The sequence below is a fragment of the Melitaea cinxia genome, chromosome 2 (assembly GCF_905220565.1).
Source record: "Melitaea cinxia chromosome 2, ilMelCinx1.1, whole genome shotgun sequence".
NCBI lineage: Eukaryota > Metazoa > Arthropoda > Insecta > Lepidoptera > Nymphalidae > Melitaea > Melitaea cinxia.
Genome location: NC_059395.1, coordinates 17,791,343 through 17,813,951, shown reverse-complemented (window position 1 = coordinate 17,813,951; position 22,609 = coordinate 17,791,343).

The window sequence follows — 22,609 nt, the reverse complement described above, 5'->3', positions numbered from 1 at the left end:
GTAGCTGCGCTTTTTACTTATAATATCTTTTGTAATTTAATATAGCGAAACCCTAAAACTTAAGTTTTGACTTTCAAGATAAACCATAGACCTATTTATGCGATTTTAACTAATTATTGAACCAAAAAGAAACCATGTTATACGTGCTTATATTAAGACAGAGTAAAATTTAAAAAAGGGCAGGGCATTGTTTTTCCGTGGAACGTACTCTATTACACCTACAGAACCTCCCATTTGAAGGAACGTAGATAGGAGTCGAACAACCTAAATATTTTATCTAAAAATGTATTATCAACACACAATCATAAACCAGAGTTATACAAATATAAGTCGTAGAAAAACTGATTTCCAAGCACTCGCATGGCTCAAGCTGGCTAAATCATACGATTTCGTCTGTCACATCCCACTGTTAGGCATATGCTTCTTTTTCCATCTAGGAGAAAAGTCGGAGCTTAATCCAACACGCTTCTCCTCTGTGGGTTGACGGATATAGTGCCTAGTATGAGTAGCGATCGCTGTCAGCTGTATATGACATCAACTGGAACCGACAGCTTAACGAGCTCTCCGAGGCGCGGTGGGGGACCTACAAATAAAGACAACCAGACCGGAAAGAAATATTAGTACAAATACAAAAAGGCATCCCGAGCGTGAATCGAACCCGCAACTGCACGCATCACTACACTAGAGCAATATCAGATGTCGACTAAACCATGAGATATATAAAAATTCAAAATGTTTCAAAGGTTTCTGCTATGGCATTTGTCTATATCTGTAGTGAACTGAAAATATGTAATATAAACATACTACAATATACAACTATACATAGAGTTAATTACTAGATAATATATAAGTATAATTTTTAGCAACTATAATTTTACTTCCTTAACAGCTCAAACTTTATAATTTAGAATTGAGAATTTTATCGAGTCTTCAAATGTTGAAATTAGTTTTTTTACTCATTTTTTACGATGGCCTTACTCATGTTCGTATCAGAGACCCTATATGTATTTTTCTTTTTAAGATAGCCTAGCGGCTTAAAATTAAAAAAAAGAAAAAGTTTCCTTTAACACTTGAACACACCCTTATTATTATTAGGTATGTAATATGTATGATAAAATTTTGAACTCCTATATTAAGTTTCGAATAAAACGTTAATACTTTTAAAATACAATTCACCTACAATCCAAAATATAATATAATATCTCAAAAACGCAGGCCTTAAAATGCCATTACATTATTTGTCTGCATTACCAATTCAAACGTCCCTTTTTCTGACAGTAAATGTTTGCTCAGAGGAAAACGCGACAAACTCTCTCAAACTAAATAAATGCTATTTCATCCTCTCCTAATAAGTTTTTTACCAAATGAACGGAATAAAAACAAATAGTTCCAGAAACTTCCACAGCTATTCCGAGTTCCGATTAGTTGGAATGGTTTAAGTTTATATCTTGTCTTTCAATCTCGTTCTATTCAACGCTGGTTCGTGTGTGTTTTCCTTTTTCAAGTAAAAGCTTTAGCGTATATTTTTACGAAATAAATAAAAGATATTTTAATGTATTACTACGAAACATGCACTTTTTTGAAGGAAGTCAGATTTCAACGATTCCTCTTAGAGTTGCGGAAATTAGTACTTAAAAGCTGAAAGATAAGAAAACAGTTTAAGAAAAAAACGAGTGTGCTTATGACCACACGACTGATGTAAAACTTTCTATCTTTACTAACTTATATCTCCCTTTAAACTTCGCCTCGTCTGGTCACACTTTTCGTAACGCTCTCGTCACGCAAAGCTTACTCTCCAATTCAAGGGTGCGTAAAGAAGCTTTACTTCAAAAAGGTCACACATCACCCACGAAATCATTCATCACCTATTTTATGCGTTACCGCAATGGGTGCATTGAGTTATATTTCTTGGTTGCGCTGGCGGTTGCTAGTTCGATGGCATATGTATGCAATATGTAACATTTGCATTGGTGGTACAGATGTTTGTCGTGGTCGGGGCGTTTGGGCTTTTTGTATTGTATCTGTTGCCGAAGCCCTTACACAGGAGAAAATTCTACTGCCTATTGGCTGCGGAGTGTAAGGCTTTTATTTATTTATCAGCTAACATGCGTTTCTCTCCTACACCTCACGTTATACTAGATAAAACGATATTATAAGGTTATTTATTCTTGAATATAAGTAAACATCAAAACTAATTGTATTTAAATAATAATGCAAAAGCTATAAGTATAAAGATTAAGGTATTGTGTGTATCGTCAAGTTTAGTAATAGAAAATAATTGACTGCTTGTTAGGTGTTATTATAGATAAAGGTTGGATTGTAATACTGTTACTATTGTTACAGAATAATTAAACCGGACATTCAATACCGTACATGGAGGGTTTAAACATTATTAGTCTTCTTTGATTCACGTGTTTATTTATTAGGGATATCTATTACAATACTTATTTGAGAGACGAAATATTGTCCTATATTTACACATATCTACATTTACTTGAACAAGTAAAATTTTTAGTAGTGTGTATTAATAATTTCTGTCTGAAAGAGATTAATATTAGTAATAAGACCGCCAGCGCCTTTGTACTTTTTTATCACGCTTTTATTAGCTTGGTTTGTATGTATGTATGTATGTAATGGAATCTCTGAGCATAATTTTATTTTATTTATTTTATTTTATTTTATAGTTTATTTTACACCACAAATATTTACAAACAAAGCATAAAGATAGTTACAGACAGTGGAGTACAATGGGCGGACTTTTGGCTAATTAGCCATTTCTTCCAGACAACCCATTTTCACCAACAATTTTCACCAATTTCCAGAAGTTTGATTAATTTGTAACTTTGCACACGTATCAAGGACAGATGACAATGCAATAATTCAATAATAGTTTCCCAAGATCCTTATTAGGACTGCCAGGATTAATATAGTCTTTTGTGGATCCTCTGTAAGGAAGTAAGAGAGATAAGCTAGCGTGCGATCTGCGTATGCCTGCAGTTTCGGACTTACTCTTTCGTTCGGGCTCTCAGCACAACACAACGGAGGCAGATACTTTTTCAGGCTAGTTGCATTTTTGCCTTGTTTATTCCTTACTAGCTGTTTCCCGCCAACTTCGCGTGGTGTAAGTTCATGGCTTCGCGCCGCGCGGAATAGTTATCTAAGAGTTACTTATTCTTTTATTGTTTATATTAATAATGGAAATAAATAAAATGTCTAAAATAAAAGTAGCGAAATTGAACTTAAAAATAGAAAATAAATTATAGTTTAAAAAACCTAAAAAACCACACTTATAGCTAATCGAACTAAAAAGTAGAAAATGATTTTTTATTACAAAGAGTTTATTTTACAGTAGTAGAAGATCGAACAGTCAATCATAATTAATTACTTCAAAATAAAATTATAATAAATGTAAGTTATTAAGAGAATAATTCAATTCAGAGTAAAAAGCGGGGTTCTTGATATCCTTATTAAATGTAACAATTATTCTACTTGCAACTATCTATGTGCGGAGAGTTATAAAAACATAGTAAAAAGTTAAGAAAATATAGTAATATGTAAGGTGTAATAGAAATTCAAAGACGAAAAAGAGTAACGTCGTATGTATGAAAACAAAACGTTACCAGCTATAACGTGGATCGTCGTGTAAGATAAGATCGTTTCTCACAAAGAAACGTGCATTATGGCTGACTAGTAGCGATTTAAAAAGCTCCCTTGTCTTCAAATTATCTGTTTTTAAAGGTAAGTTTGTAACAGTAACACTGAAATTGACTGTTTTCTTTGATTTGTTACAAATAATCATAATACACTAGCGAACCGCCCTGGCTTCGCACGCTTGCAAAATCTATCAGTGTTCCTCTACTATATTATCCATGTATTTGACATATAAACCTTCGTCTGGAATCACTCTATTTAATAAAGAAAACCGCATCAAAATCCGTTGCGTAGTTTTAAAGATCTAAACATATAGACAGCGGGAAGCGACTTTGTTTTATACTATGTAATTATATACCAGTTATATTTGGTATAAAAGTAATTAATCTTAATTACAACTTGATTATAGACTGAGATTATAATTTTTTGTTCTACGTATTTAAATAATTCGTATCGCTTTAGAGTTTAAACAGTTGCTATTAATGTATATCAGAATTTAAAATAAGTAAAAATGCATGACACCTCTTAAAAAAAAAAGAACAATAACTATTTTGATTTCAAGAAATATTTGTTTATTGTTATTAAAATATTATTAAATAGCTGTATCCTGTGTTTCATCCGCGTTAATTAAAGAAAAAAATTACTAAAATATTATACAGCTTAAAGTCTTCCCCGGTAAATGGACTCCATGGACGTATCACATACAAAAATAATTTTTCAATTCGAAAAAGTAGTTCCCGAGATTATCACTTTCACACAAAAATTTACCTCTTAAGCTTAGTAAATATAGATCGTTGAATCAGTTTTTTATATACTATTATTGATATCATTTAACTTTATATTTAAATAATTGTTATATTGTTTGTTTCAGAAGTCCGAAATCGTCGTAAAACTGGATTTTCTTTAACCCCATCATGGATTCCGAAAGGTGAGGAAACATTTTGACACAAAGAATCATTCAAAAGCATTTATATTTATATTTACGGAAACGATTTTGCGATTTTGTTTTAGTTCTGTGTGTTACAGAATTAAAACCTTTTATTCGAGATCTTTCATGTTATTATTTGTTACGATAATTTGATAAAACCTACATAATCAGTCAATATCAATACTCGATTATTTTTTTGCTAAAATGTATGATTTGTATAATTTGGTATAAAGTTATTAATGCCCAATTAAAATAATTTTTCTATGAAAAGGAAACACGACTGACGTAGGTTAGTACGTTGCTGAAATTTCTTTTTAGAAAAATATTTTTTGCCGGCGCTCCGCTAATGAGATGTGTCACGATTGCAGACCATACGTAAACATGTTATTTCTTTTAAATTTAATTTTATATTTTATACATCACTTGAATAATTACTTCACTCCTAAAATTCGTAACTTGGTGGTTGTATATACTAAAACACAAACCCCAAAGAAAGAAATATGGAAACGACCCACTACTGGGTAAAGGACTAACTTTCATTCCATTCTTACAATCCAAGTTTAGCTCTTGTCCTTGCAGAAAGACTTGACTTGCCACGAAATCTATGCCAAAAATAAGACTTTGCTTAGAATTTAACTAGCCCGTTGGCGTAGTATGCAGTGACTGCCTTCTGATCCGCTATCGTCAACATTGGAGAAACCATTGCTACATGACACCAGAAGAATTGTTAAAAAGTCAACCAAAGACAAACGATAGCTTAGCACATACTATAAGACAGTGTTAAACGTTATTGAAGGCAACCCGCGCAACATTTACCCGTACCCCTGTAAATCATGTTTAATACATAATACGATTTGAATCGTGAATCTTTGGGTTCGAGCTCGTAAAATAGGAACAATCGAATATCTAAAATTAATCCAAAGCTTGTTCGTTTAAAATCGAGCGCAGATAACAAATTTGGTAGATTCGGTACAAATTTGTTGTTCAATAAACGAGCTAAGTGTTGAATAATAATATTCAACAATATAGATTTATTACTGTATTAAATGTGATTTACGTTTACATCTTGGTAACTTTTAATATATGTTGTAATAAATAATACATTTATTTATTTATCGGCGTTATAGGCGTTATATGTTGTATGTTAAAAAATTTCAAATAACTATAAAGGAGAGTGTTTTTTGGAACGAAGTTTCTTATGGGATGTTACGGATGGATGCTCTAGCCGGCAAAAACGTACGTAACGTTAAAATTATTTAGCTATATTTTGTAAAGTAACTATTTTTATCGATAAAAAAATCATAATAAGAATGTATATTAATATTTTATAATATATATTTTTTCAGTTAAGGGTATCATATATCTATAATAGTATTATAAAGCTGAAAAGTTTTTTGATTTAAAAGCGCTAATCAGGAACTACTGGTTCGAATTGAAATATTATTTATGTTGGATAGCCCATTTACCGAGTTAGGCTATAGGCTATTTTTTCCCTCGAATTAACGCTAAATCTTATATAAGATTAAAAAATATAACATGTCAAGTTCAATAGTCATGTCAAGTCGATACAGAAACGTAAATATATATTATACATACTATCTAATTAAATAATTCATTAATTAAAAATGTCATTAATTCATTAAAATGTTGCCTTCTTTCTGTTATTTAATATCAAATTAGTTTCAATGCTTATAGATCGTTTAAACACTCTGGAAATGTTTTAATCCTTGACGAAAGTATCTTTTCATATTAGGGTAAATTTCATATATGAGACTTAATCCATGCTACCGTAGTTGGGTTTGTTTATGTCTCAAAACTTCTCCTAAACCACATGTATCTTAACGATGTTTGTCTTTACCGTCGATCAAACTTAATCCTTAAAACATTTATGTGTTAAATTGAATTTATTTTTTTAATTTTTAAAAAATAATTTAATTCTGTGATCAAATATAGAAAGCGGTATATGAAAAAACTCCCAATATATTATGAATATTTATGCAACAGCGAAATATTAAAAACTTTGGAATTCAAGGAGATCCATTTGTATTTATAGTTGATTTTTGTCTCGAGTACTTGCTATTTTAAGTCACAAGTCCGCCTTGAACTTTTATGTAGAACTAAGATTGCATTTTGAATTAAGGTCACAACTCTGTCCCTTTTGTTTACCAGAAATTATTTGCTGCTGCTCCTATGAGTGAAAGAGACAGCTAATTAATCTGTCAAAATAATAAGCAATTGGTAATATTGACGTACTATTTTGTTTCTTAAAATATATTTTTATACTTAAGTCAAAGCGAATTTAATATGTTAATTTTATATGATAAATGATATGTACCTGGTTTAGGTTTTATAATATACTAGCAATCCGCCTCGGCTTCGCACGGTTGCAAAAACCATCAGTGTTCCTCCCTATTATGCATGTATTATCCATATAAACCTCCTTGGAATCACTCTATTTAATAAAAACCGTATAAAAATCCGTTGCGTAGTTTTAAAGATCTAAGCAGACAGACAGCGGGAAGCGACTTTTTTTTATACTATGTAATGATTAAACCAGACATTCAAAATTTTGTTTCATAACTTATTTGTGTTTGGCTTCATATCGCTTACATTTCCCAAAACTAGATAAAGAATTTCATAACGAATATAGGTTTTAACATATAAGATGATCTATAACAACTACGCTTTTGAATTTAGTAAAGACATTCTCGCTGTTAACTATTGAGTTACATAATTAAACTCAAATTCTTATACCTTTATAAGCGATGTGCATGGTAGTGTAAGGTGGTTGGATCATTGTATAGTCACAGAGTCAGCTAGTAAGACAATAAATAATATATATATTAAATATGACGTCTACTGGTCGGACCACTTTCCACTTGTGCTAGAATGTGATTTATTTTGTGTAAAACCTAAAATAATGTTACCAAATTGTCGGCCCAATGGCAACAGGGCTAAAGTATTGTGGGGGGAAAGGAATATTTCTCAAATACAAAATTATAGTGAGATTTGTAACTCTAAGCTTAGAGAAATTAACTTTCCGGAAGAAATTACTAATTGTTGTGATAGGTATTGTAATAATTCTGAGCATAGGGCTATTATTGACAAAATATACGACACCGTAATCAACATTCTGGCTGATGCTGCCGCAGCGACGTATCGCAGCAGGTGTCCCAGAAAGAATGGTTACATAGCCGGGTGGAATAGGTATGTCGCAGACTCACACAGAGTGGCACGGCTTAAATTTAGAATTTGGGTGGAACAGGGAAAACCGCGTGTGGGAAAAATTTATGAAGAAATGTTAGAAAGTAGGAAACATTTTAAAAGCAAATTAAAGTGGTGTCAAGGCAGGCAAGAACAAATAAAAATGGATGTCTTGGCATCAGATTTATCGGAAAAGAATTTTGGAAAATTTTGGAGGGATACAAATAAATTAAATATTAGGCCCAGTATCCCCGTAAGCGTAGGGGGTAAACATAATTTAAAAGATATTGCGAATGTTTTTAAAAAACATTTCACGGTGACATCACTCTTGGACTCTGTATCGGGTAGCAATATAAACACTGTGTCTGGGAAATCTGTTCAGTTTTTAGCAAAAGATCTGTCTAAAATTATTACTAAAATGACGAGAGGAAGGTCTCCTGGGCACGATGGCCTAAGTATAGAACACTATAAGTATGCCGGCGAGCATCTGCCTCGTATACTTGCGATGCTTTTTAACTGTAGTCTGGGACATACCTATTTACCAGAAGCGTTAATGCGTACAATTGTAGTACCTGTTGTTAAAAATAAGACGGGTGACACATCTGACACAAGCAACTACCGGCCTATATCGCTTGCAACTACAGCTGCAAAAATGCTTGACAGTTTGCTTAACGGCTACCTCGGTAGGTATGTGGAACTTGACGATGCTCAATTCGGGTTCAGGCAAGGTGTCTCTACAGAAAGTGCTATTTTTAGTCTTAAGCATACTGTCAAGTATTATACTCAGAGGAAAACGCCGGTGTATGCTTGCTTTTTAGACCTATCCAAAGCTTTCGATTTAGTAAATTATGAGCTCCTGTGGGAGAAGCTGAGGGGCACGGGTATGCCGGCGGAATGTACCGAACTCTTGAAATTTTGGTATAAGCACCAAAAAAATCAGGTTAGGTGGGCGGGGGCCGTTTCAGATGAGTATACCCTTACGTGTGGTGTGAGACAGGGTGGACTTAGTTCTCCCACCCTTTTTAATCTCTACATCAATCAGCTGATTGAGGGTCTCAGCAGCGTTCATGTAGGATGTTATATCGATGGGCAATGCGTCAATAATTTAAGCTACGCGGACGACATGGTGCTGCTGAGTCCATCAATCGGAGGGTTAAGAAAATTATTAGAGATTTGCGAGTCGTATGCGAGGGCTCACGGCTTAGTGTACAATGCTAAGAAAAGTAAGATCCTCGTGTTTAAGGCTGGTAAACGGTTACCGGGTCATGTACCGACAATTACCTTGAACGGGGCAGCATTAAGCAGAGTCAACAAATTTAAATATTTAGGCCATATAATCACTGCTGATTTGAATGATGATGACGATATTGAGAGAGAGCGTAGGGCGCTGGCGGTGAGAAGCAATATGCTCGCACGCAGGTTCGCACGTGGTACTGCGGGTGTCAAGATTACCCTATTCCGGGCTTTTTGTCAGTCCTTTTACTCGGGTGGTCTGTGGGTGAGCTACACGCGTCGAGCCTACAACGCACTACGTGTTCAGTATAATAATGCCTTCAGAGTGCTGTTGCGGCTACCGCGGTTTTGCAGCGCCTCAGGAATGTTCGCGGATGCACGGGTTGATGGATTTCACGCGATTATGCGTAAAAAAGCATCGTCTCTGCTGCGGCGCATGAGGGCCAGCAACAACAGCATCCTGAGGACAATCACGGCTCGCCCTGATTGTTCTATTCAAAAATACTGGATAGAAACAATGACGGGCCAACTAAAATGATTATTTTATTTTATTTTATTATCATCTTACTAACAATAACTAACATAGATTATAAGTAAATATTGTTACTAACACACTAATATACTATGGATGTACACGTCTGAAATAAACGCTTATTATTATTATTATTATTATTATTAACATACCTGCTAATAGACTAGGCGCATTTCCATTTATTCTTTATTAATGTCCGCAAATTGCAACTACATTTACCGTCGAAGGATATTTCGGGAGGTAATTTTCAAACTGGTCAAGTCTATTTTCCCATGATTTTCCCTACGACAAAATTGAGAGTAATTTCATCTGTATTTGTCTATTCTTATTGTACGTTTACAATTTATTAACAAAATAAAACTTTAAAAAGTTGTAGGATTTTTTTTTCGCGTACAACGTATCTATAACACCTACAGAATTGAAGCATTTAAAGGAACGCGATTAGGAGTCGAACAGATCTATTAACGAACTCTAATTCACTATACTAATCATTCGTACCTCAATTACTCAGTAAGAAGCTACAGTAAGTACAATGTAAAAATAAAATCAATATTTTTTTTACAAAAGAGAAAAAGGCTAGCCAGCGGACCCTTTTCATCTATACCTATACGAATATTATAAAGAGGTAAAGTTTCTAACTTTGTTTGTATGTATGAAAATTCTTTCACTAACAGAAAGCTACACTATTCAGGAGCGATATAGGCAATATATCTCGAGTCGAGTCGGAGAAATGCAAGCGAGATGAAAACTTTACTATATATTTTTGCATCACAAAAATAATAATTAACGCCCAACGAAGTGGGCACGGGTCGGCTAGTAAATAGTAAAAGTCAAATGACATGCTTGGTAAATAAGTTATTTTAATTTTTGCTAATAATAGTCAATTGACAATCTATAAAATTAATTGATAATAATCTAACAAATTTAATGAAACCATATTTTAAGTACTGTTTAAATTTATTACTTTGTCCAAGATATCTGATGAAAAAACATATTTATAAAAGTTATAAAAGTTATGATCGTTATAATCTGTAGATTTACAGAATATTGAAAATCAGTACATTATTAAAGAGGGCTGGTTTGCTTACTGTAAATTTTATAACTTTATACTTAAGCCGTTCGTTTAAGTACTTCATATATAAACTACAAATTCAGGCTTTATGGACTACGCTTACAAAGACATTTAGACAGATTAGCTACGTATTTTGTTCCGGAAGTTGCGGGTTCGATTCCCGCTTCGAGTCTATAATGTATATTTATTTATATACGTAATCTTTGTATGTATGTTTATTAAAAAAAATAATGTAGTAATCTGTTGTTATCTCTAACAAAGGCCTAAAGTTGTCTTTCTTTAAAACAATCGCCCGTGTGTGCATGTAAAAAAAAATGTGTGTGTGTGTGTGTGTGCGTGCGTATGTGCCATTTACACACGGCACGAGTGAAATTTGCGACGAGTGAAAAAAGTCGTAGGAAGGTAGGCCGTTGCAATTTTTTCTCTCGGCGATGATCACGGTGTCTTAAAAAAGGTCGTAAGTGCTATGCAAAACGTGTCGCTTACGCGTTTTGAGCAGTAATGTATTCTCATTCTCTTTTATACATTTATGTGTTTGTTTCTATACCGTGACTCATTTTCGTTTCATCGAGTTTCAATTCATAACGATTTTAAAAAAGTTTCACTTCAAAATTATCGACCGTTTGTATACGTAATAATAAACTGATTGCTCGTTTAACACCTACTAATGGTTAAACTTCGCAAAATGACCCGTTAGCTCATTACTTGCATAATCTCTGCCTACGCGTGCCTTCAATACACACACATACATTCACAAAAGCTATCGTATATAATAAAAGGTTATTATCGCAGCATCAATACGTGCATAGATCATTATTATCTAACAATATCGTATTTTAAGACTATTATTTGTAGGGTTGGTATTAGAAAATGAAAAAAAAGGTACTATTTTATATGATACGTTATAACACTTTAAACGTAGATGAAAGAAAAATACAATATACAAACTTAATTTGTAAGTTTTAAGACGTTTTTAGTCGATTGTTTTTTTTTTCTTTCAGAAATTGATCTAACTTTTTGAAGTGAAACTTCTTTAGGCGCATGAGAGTAAATTTTTCACAGATAAAACGGCAACGTTTTGATGAAACGGCAACGTTTTTGTCGATGGCGCTGGAACGGAAATCTAAAGCTTTAGATTTGTATAAATATAAACGAGTCTTAAAAATTAGTAAAGAAGTTTCACTTCTGAGACGTGTGCTTTGCACGCATGACCTTTTTTTTTAATAACCAAAATATGGCGATTATCGATGTAAATTTGATTTAAATTTCGAACAGGTCTTTTTTTATTCTTTATTACAGCCATACAGGCTTAAAGGCTAAGCCGGCTCATAAGTCTTAAATACTAGATCTGTGTACAATTATTTACGTAATTTGGTCGTCTGAGTCTGATTGTCTAAGAAACATAGAGTGAAATATGAAACTGAGGATTCTATCACTGAAAGTTTTTGTAAATTTAAAGCTAAAAACGTAATGGAAAAAGAAATAGAGGTTTTCCCTGCCACAATCAATTTCTGTTAAGTGTTCCTGTCTCAAGAGTTCATTTCTGGTACATTCCATGAGTACATGGTAAAGATCCTCATGGGAGCCATAGATGGTACAGTTAGGACTATTAGCTTTTCGCACAAGATAAAGAAAACAATTAAGTGGAATGTGGTAGGATCGAACTCTTAAAGCAAGTGAAAGGTTACGTTTGGTAAGTTTAATTTTACAGATCCACGGAACATTTGACGGTTTATCTGATAAAGTTCGGTACCACAAGCCTTTATTCCCAGATTTGTCTTGAACATGTAAGTCCCATGCTGAGTAGGCTCTTTTCTTGATTAGACCTAGGAAATCTGTGTAGTGGGAAGTCACGTCAATTGGAATCCCATCATATGATGCTGTTTTTGCCAAGACGTCGGCCATCTCATTACGACGAATACCGACGTGTGATGGCACCCACCGAAGTCGGACATTTACCCCATTACGTATTAATTTTAAAATACACTTAACTAATGTGGAAAGCCTCATTTCTTCCTAATCCATCCTCGGCACAGGAAATCAAATGGTACAGACTATTTTGGGAATCTGAAACTATAGGTACATTCTTGTATTCTGAGCTTTCTATATATGACAGAGCCTCTCGAATTGCTATAAGTTCCAGAATAATTATTGGAATATGTGAATTTCGAACAGAAAATTTGGCTTGAAAATTGGTTTTTGAATCAAAAAAGGAACAAGAACAGGTCGTTGTTATTCGAAGAAAAAAAAAGGATAGTGCCTAAATTAACACATGGGGACTTTGCTAACTTTTCTAATGTTTGCATGGTTTTAAAGCTAATTATTGATATTAGAATACTTTACTAGTTACGAAAAAAGAAATAATGTTTTAAAACTACAATAATTGTTGTATAACTCCATAACATTTATAATTTAATTTTTAAACAATTGCATTATAATAGTAAGCCGTGGTAAACAGTGTTATATAAGGTACACCTTAAGTATTTTTAGTTTATTACCCGAATAAAGAGCAAAAAATACAACATTATTCTTAATTTACGTCCGTAAGATGGTACCCTCAAAGGTTCTAAGGGACAACCCTATATATCGTTAAGGTGATAAATCATTGATTCGATCTCATTGAGTATTGAAACGCGTGGGTACAATATTATATTGAACGCTGAAAGTTAATCTTACGATAACATGAGATTAGAATTCATAGCACGAGTTTGATCTTTGTAAATTATTATAATTGCTTTCATTAAAGTATAAAGTGTTAAATAACAGCTGGAAAAATCTTTTTCAAAAAGAGTTTATCGAAAAATACCATCAATGGGAAGTACCTACCTAAACTTTAAGTAGTATTACAGCTTATTGTTAGTAAGGTGGCAAACGCGTTGCCAACCCTAATTTCAATTCCCTCAGCAGTTCTGGTCACCTTACTCGCTACAAGAATACAACACTGCTTGAAAGCAGTATTATTTAGCTGTAATATTCTTCAAGGTTGAGGTACTTGAGTTACTTCCATAGTCGGACTGATTTTGAGCAGAATATAATATTATGCTGTGTCCTACCTCGATAACTTTCCTATTTTCGATCATTTTCCCAAGCTTAGTGCCGTGTTCTTGTTTTTAACAGTTCATATCAAACCAGTTCATTTGAATTAAAGAATATTTTTTGGTATATTAAAGATAATATAAATTTTATAAGTTACCAATGAACACAGTGCGGCTTGTTACAAAGATACACAGAGGATATTAATAAACGAGTTACATAAGCTTTTGTTGAACGATTTACTTTCTAGTATTGACATGCGCGCTACTGGGCAACGCTCGAGTGGCCATCGCTTGTTTAAAATATAGGATATCGTGGATAATTTAATTTATTTACATTATTTTTTTTTTTGTTAATATAGTTCGCGTCCAAAGATGAATTTTTAGGTATTGATTGACGAATCATTACTTGTTAATTTATTAACATTCCTTGGAAACATTTCTAGTAGAGCAGGAACAGGTCTTAATTAAGGTTAGCTACAATCAGACAATCTTCTAGTGATGCTAATATTTTTATTCATATAGATATAGATATTTTTTACCAAGGCCATTTTTAACAGGGCTTTAATAAGTATAATCAAATAAAATATTTTAATCTTGATTGATACATTTAAAAAAACGATGGTATAACAGTTTTCATATAAACATTCATTATTAATTCCATTACGATGTTTCATTATTGAAGTGCTGCAAAGCGCGGATTTCAACGCGCTGTAATCCGATTTATAAACCTCCGATAATTGTAAGCCATGTTGTATATCAACATTTATAGAGACATTTACCGAACAAAAATAATAAATATATTGTAACAGACATTCATTTAATTAAAAAAACTCAAAACGCTTAAGCCTTTTTCCCACGTTGTCTTACAGATCGAACCGGTGAACGGTAGAACCGCATGGGGCAGGTAGTGTTTAAATAACGTGAGATTGTTGGAATTTTCAAACCTAATGCTGTTTTTGATAATGTGGCTTTTAAAATATATTTAAATAATTATATTTTTTCAATATATTTTCATGTAATTTATATAACTTTATTATACTTTAAAAGAGTGTGCAAATTACAAAAAAAAGCTAACAGGTGAAATTATCTCAAATAGTGCCAGTCAACCCGTGGTTGTGAGAAATGATGTTACCGCGGGGTACAGTAAAGCAAGAAAGAAAAAAATAACAAAGTAATTGTATAACCTAATACAGACAGATGTACGTACACATATCATACATATACGACGTTATTAAACTGGCATCCTTCCATTTAACTGCAATATCAGAATCGATATTATAACCTAAATATTCAACTCACTTGTTCTAACGTTTTAATAAAAGAGATAAAATTAACTCGCTTCAGCCTGTAATATCCCACTGCTGGCATAGGCCTATTACCCGTCAAAGAGAAGGCTTAGAGCTTAATTCACCACGTTGCTCCACTGCGGGTTGGGTATTCTCTACTATGAGTAACGATCGCTTTCAGGTATTTATGATAACAATCGGGACCGAGAGCTTAGCGTGCTCTTTGCGCCACGGTTGAGAGACCCACAAGGATTAACAACCAGACCGGAAATAAATATTTGTATAAACACAAATATCCACTCCGAATGGGAATCGAATCAGCGACTGTTGTTGGTGTTTAGGCGCCGTCGACACCTCACACGCACCAGAGCGGTCGTCAATAATATAATTAATAATTAAATAATCATTATATATACAATTATCGGCGTGTCAATAACCGAGTCACCTGAATTTCACAGTTATGTCGATTATTTATAGCCACTTTTTTCTATGTCTTCTCAACATAACTTTTCAAATTTATATTTTTTAAGTTACACAGTAATGAACTGTAAATACTAATACTTAACCCTTTTTCGCGTATAATTTCCTTCATCTATATGACCCTCAACGGAAAGACGCCAATTTAATAACAAGCTGTATGTAAACACGTACCATATATACATTTTTAAAGGCATAGAAATTTATTTTTGCATCAAAACTACCACACTTCTCTGAGCGCGTCATTTGTATAAACACCTTTTACTTTTCTTATCGTTCTTTATAAAGACAGTGTTTAATGTACAGCTCACTAGGGAAAGTATTTAGCCCTGTCTGTTTGTGCATAGATAACCTGTAATTATAGTGATGCAATGCTCCGCAATTTATATGGAAAACGAGTGAAAATGTGAAAATTGTCGGTCGACGACATTATTTTGTTGTATCGTTATATGTTTTATTTGCTTGGTGATAAAAAAATATATATCGTGGTTCATTTGTATCATTGTCTGTATTAGTAAGTTTTGCATAAATACATGTGAATAATTTCTTAGTTTCTTCAATCTACTCGAATTATTTTACAAACACGTTTTTCAATACTTGTCTTAATATTTATTTTCCAAACATTTAACCTTTTATTTAAAAAAAAATATTATTTTTTTATTTCAATACAATAATGATGAAGAATAAGATAGTTTTGAAGTAGAGTAAGAATGCCTTACGAGAATTTTTTGATATTTGCCCGTTTAACAAAACTATGTATAAATAAAATAACTTCAGTTATTGCATTATTTATTAAACTTTATTATACATACTACTGCCGCGCGGTTTCACACATGTAAATTTGAAGAAAACATCCTTTTAAGGCCTAGGAATAGCCTTTAGCCTTCCAACGTAAATAAACTATCCAGCATAAAAAGACTTTTTTAAATTCGAACCATTATTTCCTGAGATTAGCGCGTTTAAGCAAACAAACAGACTTTTTAGCTTTTTTAAATACATATACATAATCGATTTTTGTATAGCGTGGTTACCCAAACGTGACGTAACATTACGTGCATGCGCAGGCGCCGGAATGAAAGTTAACACATGATCGTTACGCTTGTATTGTCTTTGATGATCGCGACAATACAATACGTATTATATTTATAATCATAGTTCAACTACTAATTATATTTAATGTGAGTTTATAATTTATTAAATATCAATTAGGACACTTCCGCTTACTTTTATGATTAATTTTATGTAAACCACTATTTCGTATTCAGGCTTCATTGTATTTTATTACGTTGTAAGTCTGGTAATTTTGTTACGAAATTAATTTACATTAAAATTTCGAACTTGTCTCAAAATTCTTTTACTGTTTGTATATATGTAAGTAGCAACCGCTCTGGTGTCGTGGTGCGTGTAAACGCCTAAAGAAAAAATGATTTTCGGGTTCAATTCCCGCTCGGGATGGATATAAGTATTTGTAAAAAAATTCTTTCCAGTTGGGATGTCAGTCTTTGCGCGGTCCCGGTCATTATCAAAAATACCTGCCAACGATCGATACTCATAGTAGGCTAAGTTTCCCTTAGCGTAGTGGATTAAATTCAATCCTTCTCCAACATGGAGAAAGAGGCCAGCAGTAGGATATTACAGGTTGAATCGTATATATATGTAGTATAGAAGATAATTTTAGAAGAAACATCTCCTCACAAGAGAAACGAGTAGTTGTTATTACGTTGAGTGGAACAGAAAATCAAAACTTTTTATATTTTAATATACTTAAAGCTGTCCGTTTTTTGGCTGCGTGCGTTTTCTATAGCATTTTACAGTTAACAAACTATCTGTAAAAGACATATTAAAACTCAAACTAACTAACGTGGAGCATATTTTCAAACGAAGAGAGAAAGAGAGGGTCAAGACGAGCTTTTGTTAAAAAGTTAATAATATATAAATATCGAGAAAGGCGAACATAATTAACAACTTTTATAGAAACAATTTCTAAATTAAACTAACAATGTTAATTGAGCGGTAATTTTTTAATAGATGCCTGTTCCCACGGGCCTCAAGCTTTACTAATTCGTTAACGAAATATCCCGACACGTTCGAATTGTTAGCACAATTTAAGGGCATTTACTCACAGCGGACTAGAGTTTCTGTAGTTTAGAAGTTTAGATGCTTGAAATCATCGTGACACATGCTATGTGTCGAGAGACTGTTTGAGACTAAAATTTTAGACTTTTTTCGAATTTGAATTATAAAAAAAAAAATTGAAAGTTTGTGTAAAGTTTGTAAATACATTTTTTTATCTTTACTTGATTAAGGTCTTGGTTTGGTCCGGTGGCCGTATAACCATCCAACTGCTGGCTTTGAAATACACAGGCCGAAGACGGGCAGCAGCGTCTTCGGTGCGACAAAGCTAGCCCTGCGGTTACCAACCCGCCTGCCCAGCGTGGTGACTATGGGCAAAACACATGAGTTTACGTTATTTTTGGCGTAAACTTGTGGAGGCCTATGTCCAGCAGTTGACTGTATAGGCTGTAATGATGATGATGATTGGTCACGTAGTGATCATGTCACCATAACGCAACTCCTATACAGTTAATCCCTAATAAAATCTATTCGGTTGGGCTATGCGGCGTTTGGCAGACTACATCGAATCTTCACTTCGAAGATTTCGAAATGCTTGAAGACAAAAATCTTTGAGCAATACGTCCTGCATGCGTTAAAATACGGAATTGAGATGTGGAGACTGACGAAGAGACTGGTCCACAAGCTTAAAGTCGCTCAACGTACAACGTAACGGACTATTCCATATTCCTGTATCACAATATATATAAGTTACGCAAATTTACTTGACAATTTTTTTTTCTGCCTACGTTGTATTTATTACATGTCAATGTAATTGAATTCGTTTTTTTTTAGTTTGCGTGTAAACAAAATTATTATTAGTATTAAATATGATTAAAAAAAGGAAGGTTTCCTAATATATTTATTAAAAAAGTCTTTCTTAGTTCATTTTATAAGCGGCTACTTGATAACTTTGCGCTGGGCGAACTTCATCGCGTCATAAATAATCTTGAGAGTATGATTTAGAAACTACTCACGATTTTCTATTACACGTCTCAAGAAAACTATTTCCAGTATATTACGTTTAAATATTCATGAACTCAATACTTTATTATATCACGTTCTGTCGCATTGGTGTTAAGGGTTTTCTTTTACGATTACCATTTTATGATTTAGAGGTATTTTTTATTTTTTAATATTATTTTGTGCTGTGTGGCTACGGCACTAACGAATTTAGCCACCCCCTCTCTTCCCGTGGGTGTCGTAAGAGGCGACTAAGGGATAACAAGGTTCCACAACCACCTTGGAACTTAAGAAGCCGACCGATGGCGGGATAACCATCCAACTGCTGGCTTTGAAATACACAGGCCGAAGACGGGCAGCAGCATCTTCGGTGCGACTAAGCCAGTACTGCGGTCACCAACCCGCCTGCCCAGCGTGGTGACTATGGGCAAAACACATGAGTTCACGTTATTTTTGGCGTAAACTTGTGGAGGCCTATGTCCAGTAGTGGACTGTATAGGCTGTAATGAATATTATTTTACTCATAAAATATATCTTTCAAAATCTAGATCATCTGTATGTCAATGATGAAATAAATGTGCCGGAATGTAAGAATGTATGTGATGAAGTACATCAATGAAATAAAATTATCTTTAACAGAGGAAAATGTTTGATATAAAAAGTTTTTATTTCTCTAGTAACTTTTTTACTAGCCCGTTGGCGCAGTTTGTAAAGAAAGAAAGAAAACTTGTTTACTGGTCATAAATATAAACAGTTCACAATTTATGAAAAAAAAAACCGGTCAAGTGCGAGTCGAACTCTCTGCACCTGGGTTCCGTACGTAAAAAAATATTAAAAATATTTTAAGTATATGATGTAACTAAAAATTTATGCCTTTTGCAATTTTTCCTTTATCAGTGCTATAAGACATTGCTTCGTACCAAATTTCAAGATTCTGAGTTCACAAGAAGTAAGTACCTTGTAGGTTTTGATTCCTTTGTGAGTGTCGAAAATTTGCAGCATAAACGACTGTATCTTTTGATTGTGTTGGCTTAGTAGTTTGATTTTATCACAGCCTTAATAAACAGTAGACCTGAGTATTTGATATGAATTTCAGCTTGATACCTTCACGCGTTCCTGAAAAAAGGGTTCTTGACAGACAGACGGATAACAAAAAATTATCCTATAAGGGTTCCGTTTTACTTTTGAGGTACGGAACCCTAAAAAGTAGCCCTATAAAATATAATAAATAATAACATAAATATATAAAGGTCAGGGAACACGCAGCAATTTGTAGCGACCCCGCTTTCTGCTCCGGGGGTTGTGGGTTCGATTCTGGCCTCTAGTCTGGGTGTAATATATGTATTTATTTATAAGTATTTGTTGAAAAACAAAATGTAGCTATATCAATCGGTTGTTATCTATGACACAAGCATTAAGTTAGGTTTACCTTAGGAACAAACGACCGTGTGTGTAAAAATAAAAAATAAACTAAAAATTAACTTCTTGCTGAAATTACACATTTAAAGTGTTTGTGTACGCGCTTGCTTGCGTGCGTGCGCTCGCGCGCGCTTGTATGTGTGTGTATTGGGTGTGAATTTATGCTAATAATGACTTAGATATGTCATTTTGATTACCAGAGTCTAAATTTTGTGTCCATACACACGTAATCACTTTAGGAACTTTCTATGTGTGTGTTAGTGATAACATCACAAAGTTTAATTCCATTAATATAAATATTATAAATTCGAAATTCGATCTATATTAAACTTGCTATACAGATGGCTGGAGACCCAGATTAACACTATCTTTGATCCCGAAATTCTCAAGAGAAATTTGTAGCACAGATAATTTTCATATTAATTAAACCTTCTTCTTCTTACTAATACAAGCTTAGATGTTTTTGACGATAGTTGAGATTTTTTTTTTCTTTTGTAAAGCAAACCTAAGCGAAACTAAGCAAATAATATATTAAGATAAATGTTTTATACAAAACATTGCGAGTACCAACATGTCTGCGCGGTAGTTCAGATTTTGAAATTAAATTGTATTTCATTTCCTTTTCATTTTAAAGCTATGAACATTATTTAATACTTTTATCATATGTTTTATCACGTATTGTTAAAGTATTTATGTTTTAAATTAAAACATCACACTCAATGGTAATATTTTGTATAACGTTGAATCCCGTGTCCGGTTCCGAACACATGTAATAAAAGTAAAAAGCACAAACGCACAGATAAACATCGATATGGTCAGTACAAAAATTGTGAACATGACAGGTGCGGGATTGAACCAGTGGTCCTTAGTACAAAATCCACAGTACTACTTTTGAACATAATTTTTGTATCATGTTGAAATCTTATATAAATAAAAATAGTAAATGGGTCCAAGCGCAAAACTCGAGAATGACTGGACTTTTTTTAAGTTTACTAATACTTTGTAGCAAAGGTTATTGCACAAGGAAAATTGCGCAAAAAAATTGAAATATGCTGAAAACGTAATGACTGTGTCAACTTCAGACACTTGACAGTTCGCAAAACAGAACAATTTGAACTTTTGGAATGAACGCTCTACGAAGTTGAAATTAGCCGATTGTCTCTTTACAAGGTGCATTATTTATGAGCAGGTACTTTATATCGAGTCAACTGCCTAATAATAAAATTTATTTGGTCGCAAAATTAATCCAAATTTAGCTAAATTGTTAATTTTAATTAAAAACCGTTATTTTGCGGGTAACTTAAATAAAGTATATTCTATCTTTCTTATAATAATAATTTAAAAAATAAGATAAAAAAGCCTAAGAAATAGAACGGAAAAAATATCACAGAAGGAAAAGAATACCTAACAAAACTGTTGTCATAAATTCTTAAGTTCCTTTGTTTTCTTGTGAACGTAATTTGATAAAATCTTAATATATATAAATCTCGTGTCACAATGTTTGTCCTCAATGGACTCCTAAACTACTTAACCGATTTTAGTCAAATTTGCACACCGTGTGCAGTTTGATCCAACTTAAAAGATAAGCTATATTTTATTTTGATATATTATGTTATTATTATATTTCAGAAAAAAATAAGGTGATACGAAGTTCGCCAGGTCAGCTAGTATTTTCTAAATATTAACTGTGATATTAGATTTATTAGTGTACAAATTTTGAAAGTCAGTACTGTCATAACTTAACGGCATAAAATTAAAATAAATGATTTGATAATAATATAAAAATATAATAAGTTCTTGGTACCATCTACATTAAATTATTTACAACGTTCTAGTAGGTAAACTAATAAAACTTTATTGAAAGAAAATATTACATATTATTAGTTATAAATACTTATAATAGTACATTTATTGTACATTCTTATTTATTAATACAAAATTAATATGTTATATAAATTACGATTGAAAAATGAAAGAGCTAAAAAATAATTACTAAAATATATAAAATACTTTCCTTATTTACAGTATACATAGTATACAGCACGTATTTAAAACATACGTTTCTCTTTTATGTATTTAGGAATACCTTCAAAGAGATATAAACAAACATTTACCGAGACCACGTTTTCTACTATTTGAAGTATGCTAACTATCCAACGCCCTTATGAGATTTGAATAAACACTTTTCAATCCACTGTAGCTCTTCATACATAATTCACATTTCAATCATGTGTCACCTAAATCATGCGATTTTCAACTTCATAACATTTACGATAAGGAAAATGTAGTTGCATTTTGAAGTCAGTGTAGTGGAATGTCAATCAAAGTAAGCTATACAACGAAAGGCACTATAACACAGAAATAAGAACTAGATTTGTGTGTTATATTTTAAAAAGTGTGGTCCATTTCACAGTGTGAAAAATTTCATCGATACTTGGGTATACTCTGAATAATTTATAGGCCTTCTACTGTAACGTAATGCGTAACTGTAAACAATTGTTTTATTTATTTATTTATTTATTTACTATACAGACATACCATCGACATAACATAAGAATATTTTAAGTGTAAGAATTACACGTATAAATCAGTATGATTTGTATTTACAGGTGTATACATTTTTTATACGTAAGCTTGTGTGCAAGTAAACAACTTTTGGTATGAGATATAGCAATAGTATGGTCTTACAACAAAGTA